General features: G+C 43.1%; 1 protein-coding gene across 1 annotated transcript in view; it reads left to right on the forward strand.

The window, feature by feature from the left end:
- Positions 1 to 13,643, forward strand: part of PAWR (pro-apoptotic WT1 regulator) — a 367,225-nt gene that overhangs the window by 322,202 nt on the left and 31,380 nt on the right. The window lies entirely within an intron of this gene.

Raw genomic sequence — 13,643 nt, forward strand, 5'->3', positions numbered from 1 at the left:
TCTGAGTGCTGCATTGTCATTCTTTAATAATCACATATATATTGATGATTTTTCTCTTTTTAATTATTTTATATTACTGTTATGACTGCTAGCACCTGATGTGAGATTAATTTTTTAATTTGTAAAGTGCACATATATTTATATATAATTTACGATAGATTATTGTTGTGTTGATATAGAACAAAATATCAGCCAAGTCTTAATGTTTTTAAAATTAACCTCTTTCTTTTTACTGCAATTATTTTTTAATACAAAGTCCATTGGGAAGCAGATACATGTAAAAGTGAGGCCGTTAAGTAATAACTCTCAAGTGGCGATATACAACCTGTCAGTTATGTGCTTTGACACATCCAAGAAAAGACTTCCTTGTGACCAAGCCGTAAATAGTAAAACATAACTTTAATTTAAAAGTATAAAGTAAGATCCACGCATCACTGGGGTCGGAGGTATTTGTAACCAGTACACAATACTCATCGACAACTTCCAGGTCTGTGGATCTTACTTTATACTTTTACCTCTGACCCCAGTGATGCGTGGATCTTACTTTATACTTTTAAATTAAAGTTATGTTTTACTATTTGGTACATTACTTGGTCATAAGAAAGTCTTTTGTGTCAAAGCACTTAGCTGGCAGGTTGTGTATAGCCACTTGAGAGTTATTACTTAAAGGGGCAGTCTAGTCAAAATTAAACTTTTATGATTTAGATAGGGAATGCAATTTTAAACAACTTTCCAATTCACTTTTATCATCAAATTTGCTTTGTTCTCTTGGTATTCTTTGTTGAAAGCTAAACCTTGGTTCATATGCTAATTTCTAAAACCTTGAAGGCCGCCCCTTTATTAAAATGCATTTGTCAGTTTTTCACAGCTAGAGGGCGTAAGTTCATGTGTGCCATACAGATAACCTTGTGGCGATGCCTGTGGATTTACAAGGGAGAGGGCAATGATTGGCTAAATGCAAGTCTGACCAACTCAAATAAGGGGGCAGTCTGCAAAGGCTAAGATACAAGGTAATCACAGAGGTAAAAAGTATATTTCTCCAACATAGGTGTGTCCGGTCCACGGCGTCATCCTTACTTGTGGGATATTCTCCTCCCCAACAGGAAATGGCAAAGAGCCCAGCAAAGCTGGTCACATGATCCCTCCTAGGCTCCGCCTACCCCAGTCATTCTCTTTGCCGTTGTACAGGCAACATCTCCACGGAGATGGCTTAGAGTTTTTTAGTGTTTAACTGTAGTTTTTATTATTCAATCAAGAGTTTGTTATTTTAAAATAGTGCTGGTATGTACTATTTACTCAGAAACAGAAAAGAGATGAAGATTTCTGTTTGTATGAGGAAAATGATTTTAGCACCGTAACTAAAATCCATGGCTGTTCCACACAGGACTGTTGAGAGCAATTAACTTCAGTTGGGGGAACAGTGTGCAGTCTCTTACTGCTTGAGGTATGACACATTCTAACAAGACGATGTAATGCTGGAAGCTGTCATTTTCCCTATGGGATCCGGTAAGCCATGTTTATTAAGATAGTAAATAAGGGCTTCACAAGGGCTTATTAAGACTGTAGACTTTTTCTGGGCTAAATCGATTCATTATTAACACATATTTAGCCTTGAGGAATCATTTATTCTGGGTATTTTGATATGATTATATCGGCAGGCACTGTTTTTGACACCTTATTCTTTAGGGGCTTTCCCTAATCATAGTCAGAGCCTCATTTTCGCGCCGGTATGGCGCACTTGTTTTTGAGGACAGCATGGCATGCAGCTGCATGTGTGTGGAGCTCTGATACATAGAAAAGTCTTTCTGAAGGCATCATTTGGTATCGTATTCCCCTTTGGGCTTGGTTGGGTCTCAGCAAAGCAGATTCCAGGGACTGTAAAGGGGTTAAATATAAAAACGGCTCCGGTTCCGTTATTTTAAGGGTTAAAGCTTCCAAATTTGGTGTGCAATACTTTTAAGGCTTTAAGACACTGTGGTGAAATTTTGGTGAATTTTGAACAATTCCTTCATACTTTTTCGCAATTGCAGTAATAAAGTGTGTTTAGTTTAAAATTTAAAGTGACAGTAACGGTTTTATTTTAAAACGTTTTTTGTGCTTTGTTATCAAGTTTATGCCTGTTTAACATGTCTGAACTACCAGATAGATTGTGTTCTGACTGTGGGGAAACCAAGGTTCCTTCTCATTTAACTATATGTATTTTATGTCATAAAAAAAAAAAAAAAAAAAAATTTAGTAAAAATGATGCCCAAGATGATTCCTCAAGTGAGGGGAGTAAGCATGGTACTGCATCATCCCCTCCTTCGTCTACACCAGTCTTGCCCATACAGGAGGCCCCTAGTACATCTAGTGCGCCAATACTCCTTACTATGCAACATTTAACGGCTGTAATGGATAATTCTATCAAAAACATTTTAGCCAATATGCCCGCTTATCAGCGAAAGCGCGACTGCTCTGTTTTAGAAAATTCTGTAGAGCATGAGAACGCTGATGATATGGTTTCTGAAGGGCCCCTACACCAGTCTGAGGGGGCCAGGGAGGTTTTGTCTGAGGGAGAAATTTCAGATTCAGGAAACATTTCTCAACAAGCTGAACCTGATGTGATTACTTTTAAATTTAAGTTGGAACATCTCCGCGCTCTGCTTAAGGAGGTGTTATCCAATTTGGATGATTGTGATTATCTGGTCATTCCAGAACCACTATGTAAAATGGAAAAGTTCTTAGAGGCCCCGGGGCCCCCCGAAGCTTTTCCTATATCCAAGCGGGTGGCGTACATTGTTAGTAAAGAATGGGACAGGCCCGGTATACCTTTAGTACCTCCCCCCATATTTATAAAATTGTTTTCCTATAGTCGACCCCAGAAAGGACTGATGGCAGACAGTCCCCAAGGTCGAGGGGGCGGTTTCTACTCTACACAAGCGCGCCACTATACCCATAGAAGATAGTTGTGCTTTCCAAGATCCTATGGATAAAAAATTAGAAGGTCTGCTAAAGATGTTTGTTCAGCAAGGTTCCCTTCTACAACCAATTGCATGCATTGTCCCTGTCACTGCAGCCGCGTGTTTCTAGTTTGATGAGCTAGGAAAGGCGATTATTAGTAATTCTTCTTCTTATGAGGAGATTATGGACAGAATTCGTGCTCTTAATTGGCTAATTCTTTCACCCTAGACGCCACCTTGCAATTGGCTAGGTTAGCGGCGAAAAAATTCTGGGTTTGCTATTGTGGCGCAGAGCGCTTTGGTTAAAATCTTGGGCAGCGGATGCGTCTTCCAAGAACAAATTGCTTGACATTCCTTTCAAGGGGAAAACACTCTTTGGCCCTGACTTGAAAGAGATTATCTCTGATATCACTGGGGGCAAGGGCCACGCCCTTCCTCAGGATAGGTCTTTTCAAGACCAAAAATAAACCTAAGTTTCGTCCCTTTCGCAGAAACGGATCAGCCCCAAGGGCTACGTCCTCTAAGCAGGAAGGTAATACTTCTCAAGCCAATCCAGCCTGGAGACCTATGCAAGGCTGGAACAAAGGAAAGCAGGCCAGGAAACCTGCCACTGCTACCAAGACAGCATGAAATGCGGGCCCCCGATCCGGGACCGGATCTGGTGGGGGGCAGACTCTCTCTCTTCGCTCAGGCTGGGGCAAGAGATGTTCTGGATCCTTGGGCGCTAGAAATAGTCTCCCAAGGTTATTCTCTGGAGTTCAAGGGGCTTCCTCCAAGGGGGAGGTTCCACAGGTCTCAGTTGTCTTCAGACCACATAAGAAGACAGGCATTCTTACATTGGGTAGAAGACCTGCTAAAAATGGGAGTGATTCATCCTGTTCCATTAGGAGAACAAGGGATGGGGTTCTACTCCAATCTGTTCATAGTTCCCAAAAGAGAGGGAACGTTCAGACCAATCTTAGATCTCAAGATCTTGAACAAGTTTCTCAAGGTTCCATCGTTCAAGATGGAAACCATTCGAACACTTCTTCCTTCCATCCAGGAAGGTCAATTCATGACCAAGGTGGATTTCAAGGTTGCGTATCTACATATTCCTATCCACAAGGAACATCATCGGTTCCTAAGGTTTGCATTCCTGGACAAGCATTTCCAGTTCGTGGCGTTTTCTTTCGGATTAGCCACTGCTCCTAGGATTTTCTCATAGGTACTAGGGTCCCTTCTGGCGGTGCTAAGACCAAGGGGCATTGCTGTAGTACCTTACTTGGACGACATTCTGATTCGAGCGTCGTCCCTTCCTCAAGTAAAGGCTCACACGGACATTGTCCTGGCCTTTCTCAGATCTCACGGATGGAAAGTGAACGTGGAAAAGAGTTCTCTATCTCCGTCAACGAGGGTTCCCTTCTTGGGAACTATAATAGACTCCTTAGAAATGAGGATTTTTCTGACAGAAGCCAGAAAAACAAAACTTCTAGACTCTTGTCGGATACTTCATTCCGTTCCTCTTCCTTCCATAGCGCAGTGCATGGAAGTGATAGGTTTGATGGTAGCGGCAATGGACATAGTTCCTTTTGTGCGCATTCATCTAAGACCATTACAACTGTTCATGCTCAGTCAGTGGAATGGGGACTATTCAGACTTGTCTCCGAAGATACAAGTAAATCAGAGGACCAGAGACTCTTTCCGTTGGTGGCTGTCCCTGGACAACCTGTCACAAGGGATGACCTTCCGCAGACCAGAGTGGGTCATTGTCACGACCGACGCCAGTCTGATGGGCTGGGGCGCGGTCTGGGGATCCCTGAAAGCTCAGGGTCTTTGGTCTCGGGTAGAATCTCTTCTACCGATAAATATTCTGGAACTGAGAGCGATATTCAATGCTCTCAAAGCTTGGCCTCAGTTAGCGAGGGCCAAGTTCATACATCAACCATCAGGGGGGAACAAGGAGTTCCCTAGCGATGGAAGAAGTGACCAAAATCATTCTATGGGCGGAGTCTCACTCCTGCCACCTGTCTGCTATCCACATCCCAGGAGTGGAAAATTGGGAAGCGGATTTTCTGAGTCGTCAGACATTGCATCCGGGGGAGTGGGAACTCCATCCGGAAATCTTTGCCCAAGTCACTCAACCGTGGGGCATTCCAGACATGGATCTGATGGCCTCTCGTCAGAACTTCAGAGTTCCTTACTACGGGTACAGATCCAGGGATCCCAAGGCGGCTCTAGTGGATGCACTAGTAGCACCTTGGACCTTCAAACTAGCTTATGTGTTCCCGCCGTTTCCTCTCATCCCCAGGCTGGTAGCCAGGATCAATCAGGAGAGGGCGTCGGTGATTTTGATAGCTCCTGCGTGGCCACGCAGGACTTGGTATGCAGATCTGGTGAATATGTCATCGGCTCCACCATGGAAGCTACCTTTGAGACGAGACCTTCTTGTTCTAGGTCCGTTCGACCCACTCCAGCTGACTGCTTGGAGATTGAACGCTTGATCTTATCAAAGCGAGGGTTCTCAGATTCTGTTATTAATACTCTTGTTCAGGCCTGAAAGCCTGTAACCAGAAAAATTACCACATTATTTGGTATATCTGTTGGTGTGAATCTGCAGGATTCCCTTGGGACAAGGTTAAGATTCCTAAGAGTCTATCCTTCCTTCGAGAAGGATTGGAAAAAGGATTATCTGCAAGTTCCTTGATGGGACAGATTTCTGCCTTGTCTGTGTTACTTCACAAAAAGCTGGCAGCTGTGCCAGATGTTCTAGCCTTTGTTCAGGCTCTGGTTAGAATCAAGCCTGTTTACAAAATTTTGACTCCTCCTTGGAGTCTCAACCTAGTTCTTTCAGTTCTTCAGGGGGTTCCGTTTGAACCCTTACATTCCGTTGATATTAAGTTATTATCTTGGAAAGTTTTGTTTTTGGTTGCAATTTCTTCTGCTAGAAGAGTTTCAGAATTATCTGCTCTGCAGTGTTCTTCTCCTTATCTGGTGTTCCATGCAGATAAGGTGGTTTTGCGTACTAAACCTGGTTTTCTTCCAAAAGTTGTTTCTAACAAAAACATTAACCAGGAGATAGTTGTGCCTTCTTTGTGTCCTAATCCAGTTTCAAAGAAGGAACGTTTGTTGCACAACTTGGATGTAGTTCGTGCTCTCAAATTTTACTTAGCAGCTACTAAGGATTTCAGACAAACTTTGTCTTTGTTTGTTGTTTATTCTGGTAAACGGAGAGGTCAAAAAGCAACTTCTACCTCTCTCTCCTTCTGGATTAAAAGCATTATCCGATTGGCTTATGAGACTGCCGGACGGCAGTCTCCTGAAAGAATCACAGCTCACTCCACTAGGGCTGTGGCTTCCACATGGGCCTTCAAGAACGAGGCTTCTGTTGATCAGATATGTAAGGCAGCGACTTGGTCTTCACTGCACACTTTTTCTAAATTTTACAAATTTGATACTTTTGCTTCTTCTGAGGCTATTTTTGGGAGAAAGGTTTTGCAAGCCGTGGTGCCTTCCATTTAGGTGACCTGATTTGCTCCCTCCCTTCATCCGTGTCCTAAAGCTTTGGTATTGGTTCCCACAAGTAAGGATGACGCCGTGGACCGGACACACCTATGTTGGAGAAAACAGAATTTATGTTTACCTGATAAATTACTTTCTCCAACGGTGTGTCCGGTCCACGGCCCGCCCTGGTTTTTTTAATCAGGTCTGATAATTTATTTTCTTTAACTACAGTCACCACGGTAACATATGGTTTCTCCTATGCAAATATTCCTCCTTAACGTCGGTCGAATGACTGGGGTAGGCGGAGCCTAGGAGGGATCATGTGACCAGCTTTGCTGGGCTCTTTGCCATTTCCTGTTGGGGAGGAGAATATCCCACAAGTAAGGATGACGCCGTGGACCGGACACACCGTTGGAGAAAGTAATTTATCAGGTAAACATAAATTCTGTTTTAATATAACAGTGTTGGTTACGCAAAACAGGGGAATGGGTAATAAAGTGATTATCTTTTTAAACAATAACAATTCTGGAGTAGACTGTCCCTGTAACCCTTTGAGTGCTAATGATGGCTCTGAGCCATCACAGAGTTTCCCACTCTGGTGCTAATGACGGCTCAGAGCCGTCACTAGCACTCTCCCACCTTGAGCGAGATCTGGAGGTTCCCACCCGCTCCTACCCCGGCGATCGTGCCTGTGAAGTGACGGGGCATCACGTTTTGAACGGTGACGTCACGTGCAATGACGTGATGACGTCACTGCACAACTTTATTAACAATTTTGTCAATACAAAATATAGGGAAAGGGGGAATGCTGCTTAGAAGCCTGTATCTCAGGCATCTAAGCAGCTACAGATCCCCAAGACCCACCATTGGAAAAGTTAAAACATTTTTTTTCATAAAATAAAAAAATTAATTAAATCAGCTTAGCACCCAGGTGGGAAAGTGCTTAGCACTCAAAGGGTTAATGGCCTTACTTTTACATGTATTTGCCTCCCAACTTACTTCGAGTTTCTGATAGAGCACACCTGATGCAGGGAGCTATTGGAGGTGTGTTTGTCTCTATCTTTTTATTTGTGCTTGTTTGAGGGTTAAGCACGGGCAGAATACATTGGGCAGCGGAAGCTGGGAGTACCTGCATATTGAAATTTATTTTTTAATAGCCTAACTCCACCCACCATTTGCCTTATTTGGAGGAGCCAATCAATTCTTGAGTCTGTCAACAACAAGGCTAATTATGGTCATATTAGTATAAAGTACATTGTTTTGCATTAAAGCTATTTTCTTCAAATAACACTCGCCTCACCTTATTATAACAGCACATGCTGTCGGTCTCTGCACACAGACCAATACATCAATAATACCATATATGACTGCAGCATGTCTCTTTTTCTTATAAAAGTTTCTTTATTAGAGAGACATCCAAAAGTGAACAAACACAGACAACGTTTTGATCCAAAATGATCTGTCTTGTCACTAATTACACAGTGTATAACACACATTTTAATACCTATAAAGCACCTCTCATATTTTGTTAACTATTTCAATTTCAAAGGTTCTTAACCTTATTGGGTGCCTCCTATGGGTCAAACTTTATATTACACAAATTACAGTTCATATGCTGCCCATTGCTCCCTCTATTATGTTCTATTTACAACACATCAAAAAGTCATCAAAAACATTTTTCTAATGTAATTTTGTATATAGAAAGACCAATTAATTTCCCTATTCATTCCAATTGGATATAAAGTATATAAAGTAGAAATCCAATAGGGTTATTTTTTTATGCAAAAATTGTTGTCTATTTAGTTACTGTATCAATAATCTGGAAGCGCAATTGACATATTGTATGTCCTGCTTCCAGAAAATTATAGGCTACTGGTGCAGTAGTATGTCTCTAGCTCTCCTAGTCAATTCACCACATGGGCATTTAATTAAATAAATCATTTTATTCTGTATTACAGGTAAAATATTCAGGGATCTTATACTTCTGTCCTGTTTTTGGGTGTTTTTTAATCTTAAGCAAGGAAAACACCCCTTAGTTATAGAGAGAAATGCTTGTTTGCATGTTTTAGATGGACCAATATCTGCATGTTCTCAAAGCTCTCTCAAATGCTGTACCCTCCAATATACTGGCATTGGACTTAGTTGAAACTCAGGGATAAGTGGATTACATTTCTCCAACATAGGTGTGTCCGGTCCACGGCGTCATCCTTACTTGTGGGATATTCTCTTCCCCAACAGGAAATGGCAAAGAGCCCAGCAAAGCTGGTCACATGATCCCTCCTAGGCTCCGCCTACCCCAGTCATTCTCTTTGCCGTTGTACAGGCAACATCTCCACGGAGATGGCTTAGAGTTTTTTAGTGTTTACCTGTAGTTTTTATTATTCAATCAAGAGTTTGTTATTTTAAAATAGTGCTGGTATGTACTATTTACTCAGAAACAGAAAAGAGATGAAGATTTCTGTTTGTATGAGGAAAATGATTTTAGCAACCGTTACTAAAATCCATGGCTGTTCCACACAGGACTGTTGAGAGGAATTAACTTCAGTTGGGGGAACAGTGAGCAGTCTCTTGCTGCTTGAGGTATGACACATTCTAACAAGACGATGTAATGCTGGAAGCTGTCATTTTCCCTATGGGATCCGGTAAGCCATGTTTATTAAGATAGTAAATAAGGGCTTCACAAGGGCTTATTAAGACTGTAGACTTTTTCTGGGCTAAATCGATTCATTATTAACACATATTTAGCCTTGAGGAATCATTTAATCTGGGTATTTTGATAAGATATATCGGCAGGCACTGTTTTAGACACCTTATTCTTGGGGGCTTTCCCAAATCATAGGCAGAGCCTCATTTTCGCGCCGGTGTTGCGCACTTGTTTTTGAGAGGCATGACATGCAGTCGCATGTGTGAGGAGCTCTGATACATAGAAAAGACTTTCTGAAGGCGTCATTTGGTATCGTATTCCCCTTTGGGCTTGGTTGGGTCTCAGCAAAGCAGATACCAGGGACTGTAAAGGGGTTAAAGTTAAAAACGGCTCCGGTTCCGTTATTTTAAGGGTTAAAGCTTCCAAATTTGGTGTGCAATACTTTTAAGGCTTTAAGACACTGTGGTGAAATTTTGGTGAATTTTGAACAATTCCTTCATATTTTTTCGCAATTGCAGTAATAAAGTGTGTTCAGTTTAAAATTTAAAGTGACAGTAACTGTTTTATTTTAAAACGTTTTTTGTACTTTGTTATCAAGTTTATGCCTGTTTAACATGTCTGAACTACCAGATAGACTGTGTTCTGAATGTGGGGAAGCCAGAGTTCCTTCTCATTTAAATAAATGTGATTTATGTGACAATGACAATGATGCCCAAGATGATTCCTCAAGTGAGGGGAGTAAGCATGGTACTGCATCATTCCCTCCTTCGTCTACACGAGTCTTGCCCACTCAGGAGGCCCCTAGTACATCTAGCGCGCCAATACTCCTTACTATGCAACAATTAACGGCTGTAATGGATAATTCTGTCAAAAACATTTTAGCCAAAATGCACACTTATCAGCGTAAGCGCGACTGCTCTGTTTTAGATACTGAAGAGCATGACGACGCTGATAATAATGGTTCTGAAGGGCCCCTAATCCAGTCTGATGGGGCCAGGGAGGTTTTGTCTGAGGGAGAAATTACTGATTCAGGGAACATTTCTCAACAAGCTGAACCTGATGTGATTACGTTTAAATTTAAGTTGGAACATCTCCGCATTCTGCTTAAGGAGGTATTATCCACTCTGGATGATTGTGACAAGTTGGTCATCCCAGAGAAACTATGTAAAATGGACAAGTTCCTAGAGGTCCCGGGGCTCCCAGAAGCTTTTCCTATACCCAAGGGGGTGGCGGACATTGTAAATAAAGAATGGGAAAGGCCCGGTATTCCTTTCGTCCCTCCCCCCATATTTAAAAAATTGTTTCCTATGGTCGACCCCAGAAAGGACTTATGGCAGACAGTCCCCAAGGTCGAGGGAGCGGTTTCCACTTTAAACAAACGCACCACTGTACCCATAGAAGATAGTTGTGCTTTCAAAGATCCTATGGATAAAAAATTAGAAGGTTTACTTAAAAAGATGTTTGTTCAGCAGGGTTACCTTCTACAACCAATTTCATGCATTGTCCCTGTCGCTACAGCCGCGTGTTTCTGGTTCGATGAGCTGGTAAAGGCGGTCGATAGTGACTCTCCTCCTTATGAGGAGATTATGGACAGAATCAATGCTCTCAAATTGGCTAATTCTTTCACCCTAGACGCCACTTTGCAATTGGCTAGGTTAGCGGCTAAGAATTCTGGGTTTGCTATTGTGGCGCGCAGAGCGCTTTGGTTGAAATCTTGGTCAGCTGATGCGTCTTCCAAGAACAAGCTACTTAACATTCCTTTCAAGGGGAAAACGCTGTTTGGCCCTGACTTGAAAGAGATTATCTCTGATATCACTGGGGGTAAGGGCCACGCCCTTCCTCAGGATCGGCCTTTCAAGGCCAAAAATAAACCTAATTTTCGTCCCTTTCGTAGAAACGGACCAGCCCAAAGTGCTACGTCCTCTAAGCAAGAGGGTAATACTTCTCAAGCCAAGCCAGCTTGGAGACCAATGCAAGGCTGGAACAAGGGAAAGCAGGCCAAGAAACCTGCCACTGCTACCAAGACAGCATGAAATGTTGGCCCCCGATCCGGGACCGGATCTGGTGGGGGGCAGACTCTCTCTCTTCGCTCAGGCTTGGGCAAGAGATGTTCTGGATCCTTGGGCGCTAGAAATAGTCTCCCAAGGTTATCTTCTGGAATTCAAGGGGCTTCCCCCAAGGGGGAGGTTCCACAGGTCTCAGTTGTCTTCAGACCACATAAAAAGACAGGCATTCTTACGTTGTGTAGAAGACCTGTTAAAAATGGGAGTGATTCATCCTGTTCCATTAGGAGAACAAGGGATGGGGTTCTACTCCAATCTGTTCATAGTTCCCAAAAAAGAGGGAACGTTCAGACCAATCTTAGATCTCAAGATCTTAAACAAGTTTCTCAAGGTTCCATCGTTCAAAATGGAAACCATTCGAACAATTCTTCCTTCCATCCAGGAAGGTCAATTCATGACCACGGTGGATTTAAAGGATGCGTATCTACATATTCCTATCCACAAGGAACATCATCGGTTCCTAAGGTTCGCATTCCTGGACAAGCATTACCAGTTCGTGGCGCTTCCTTTCGGATTAGCCACTGCTCCAAGGATTTTCACAAAGGTACTAGGGTCCCTTCTAGCTGTGCTAAGACCAAGGGGCATTGCTGTAGTACCTTACTTGGACGACATTCTGATTCAAGCGTCGTCCCTTCCTCAAGCAAAGGCTCACACGGACATCGTCCTGGCCTTTCTCAGATCTCATGGATGGAAAGTGAACGTGGAAAAGAGTTCTCTATCTCCGTCAACAAGGGTTCCCTTCTTGGGAGCAATAATAGACTCCTTAGAAATGAGGATTTTTCTGACAGAGGCCAGAAAAACAAAACTTCTAGACTCTTGTCGGATACTTCATTCCGTTCCTCTTCCTTCCATAGCGCAGTGCATGGAAGTGATAGGTTTGATGGTAGCGGCAATGGACATAGTTCCTTTTGTGCGCATTCATCTAAGACCATTACAACTGTGCATGCTCAGTCAGTGGAATGGGGACTATACAAACTTGTCTCCGAGGATACAAGTAAATCAGAGGACCAGAGACTCACTCCTTTGGTGGCTGTCCCTGGACAACCTGTCACAAGGGATGACCTTCCGCAGACCAGAGTGGGTCATTGTCACGACCGACGCCAGTCTGATGGGCTGGGGCGCGGTCTGGGGATCCCTGAAAGCTCAGGGTCTTTGGTCTCGGGAAGAATCTCTTCTACCGATAAATATTCTGGAACTGAGAGCGATATTCAATGCTCTCAAGGCTTGGCCTCAGCTAGCGAGGGCCAAGTTCATACAGTTTCAATCAGACAACATGACAACTGTTGCGTACATCAACCATCAGGGGGGAACAAGGAGTTCCCTGGCGATGGAAGAAGTGACCAAAATCATTCTATGGGCGGAGTCTCACTCCTGCCACCTGTCTGCTATCCACATCCCAGGAGTGGAAAATTGGGAAGCGGATTTTCTGAGTCGTCAGACATTGCATCCGGGGGAGTGGGAACTCCATCCGGAAATCTTTGCCCAAGTCACTCAACTGTGGGGCATTCCAGACATGGATCTGATGGCCTCTCGTCAGAACTTCAAAGTTCCTTGCTACGGGTCCAGATCCAGGGATCCCAAGGCGGCTCTAGTGGATGCACTAGTAGCACCTTGGACCTTCAAACTAGCTTATGTATTCCCGCCGTTTCCTCTCATCCCCAGGCTGGTAGCCAGGATCAATCAGGAAAGGGCGTCGGTGATCTTGATAGCTCCTGCGTGGCCACGCAGGACTTGGTATGCAGATCTGGTGAATATGTCATCGGCTCCACCATGGAAGCTACCTTTGAGACGAGACCTTCTTGTTCAAGGTCTGTTCGAACATCCGAATCTGGTCTCACTCCAGCTGACTGCTTGGAGATTGAACGCTTGATCTTATCGAAGCGAGGGTTCTCAGATTCTGTTATCGATACTCTTGTTCAGGCCAGAAAGCCTGTAACTAGAAAGATTTACCACAAAATTTGGAAAAAATATATCTGTTGGTGTGAATCTAAAGGATTCCCTTGGGACAAGGTTAAGATTCCTAAGATTCTATCCTTCCTTCAAGAAGGATTGGAAAAAGGATTATCTGCAAGTTCCCTGAAGGGACAGATTTCTGCCTTGTCTGTGTTACTTCACAAAAAGCTGGCAGCTGTGCCAGATGTTCAAGCCTTTGTTCAGCCTCTGGTTAGAATCAAGCATGTTTACAAACCTTTGACTCCTCCTTGGAGTCTCAACTTAGTTCTTTCAGTTCTTCAGGGGGTTCCGTTTGAACCCTTACATTCCGTTGATATTAAGTTATTATCTTGGAAAGTTTTGTTTTTGGTTGCAATTTCTTCTGCTAGAAGAGTTTCAGAATTATCTGCTCTGCAGTGTTCTCCTCCTTATCTGGTGTTCCATGCAGATAAGGTGGTTTTACGTACTAAACCTGGTTTTCTTCCAAAAGTTGTTTCTAACAAAAACATTAATCAGGAGATTATCGTACCTTCTCTGTGTCCGAAACCAGTTTCGAAGAAGGAACGTTTGTTGCACAATTTGGAT

This window comes from Bombina bombina, chromosome 6 (genome assembly GCF_027579735.1).
Source record: "Bombina bombina isolate aBomBom1 chromosome 6, aBomBom1.pri, whole genome shotgun sequence".
NCBI classification, from domain to species: domain Eukaryota; kingdom Metazoa; phylum Chordata; class Amphibia; order Anura; family Bombinatoridae; genus Bombina; species Bombina bombina.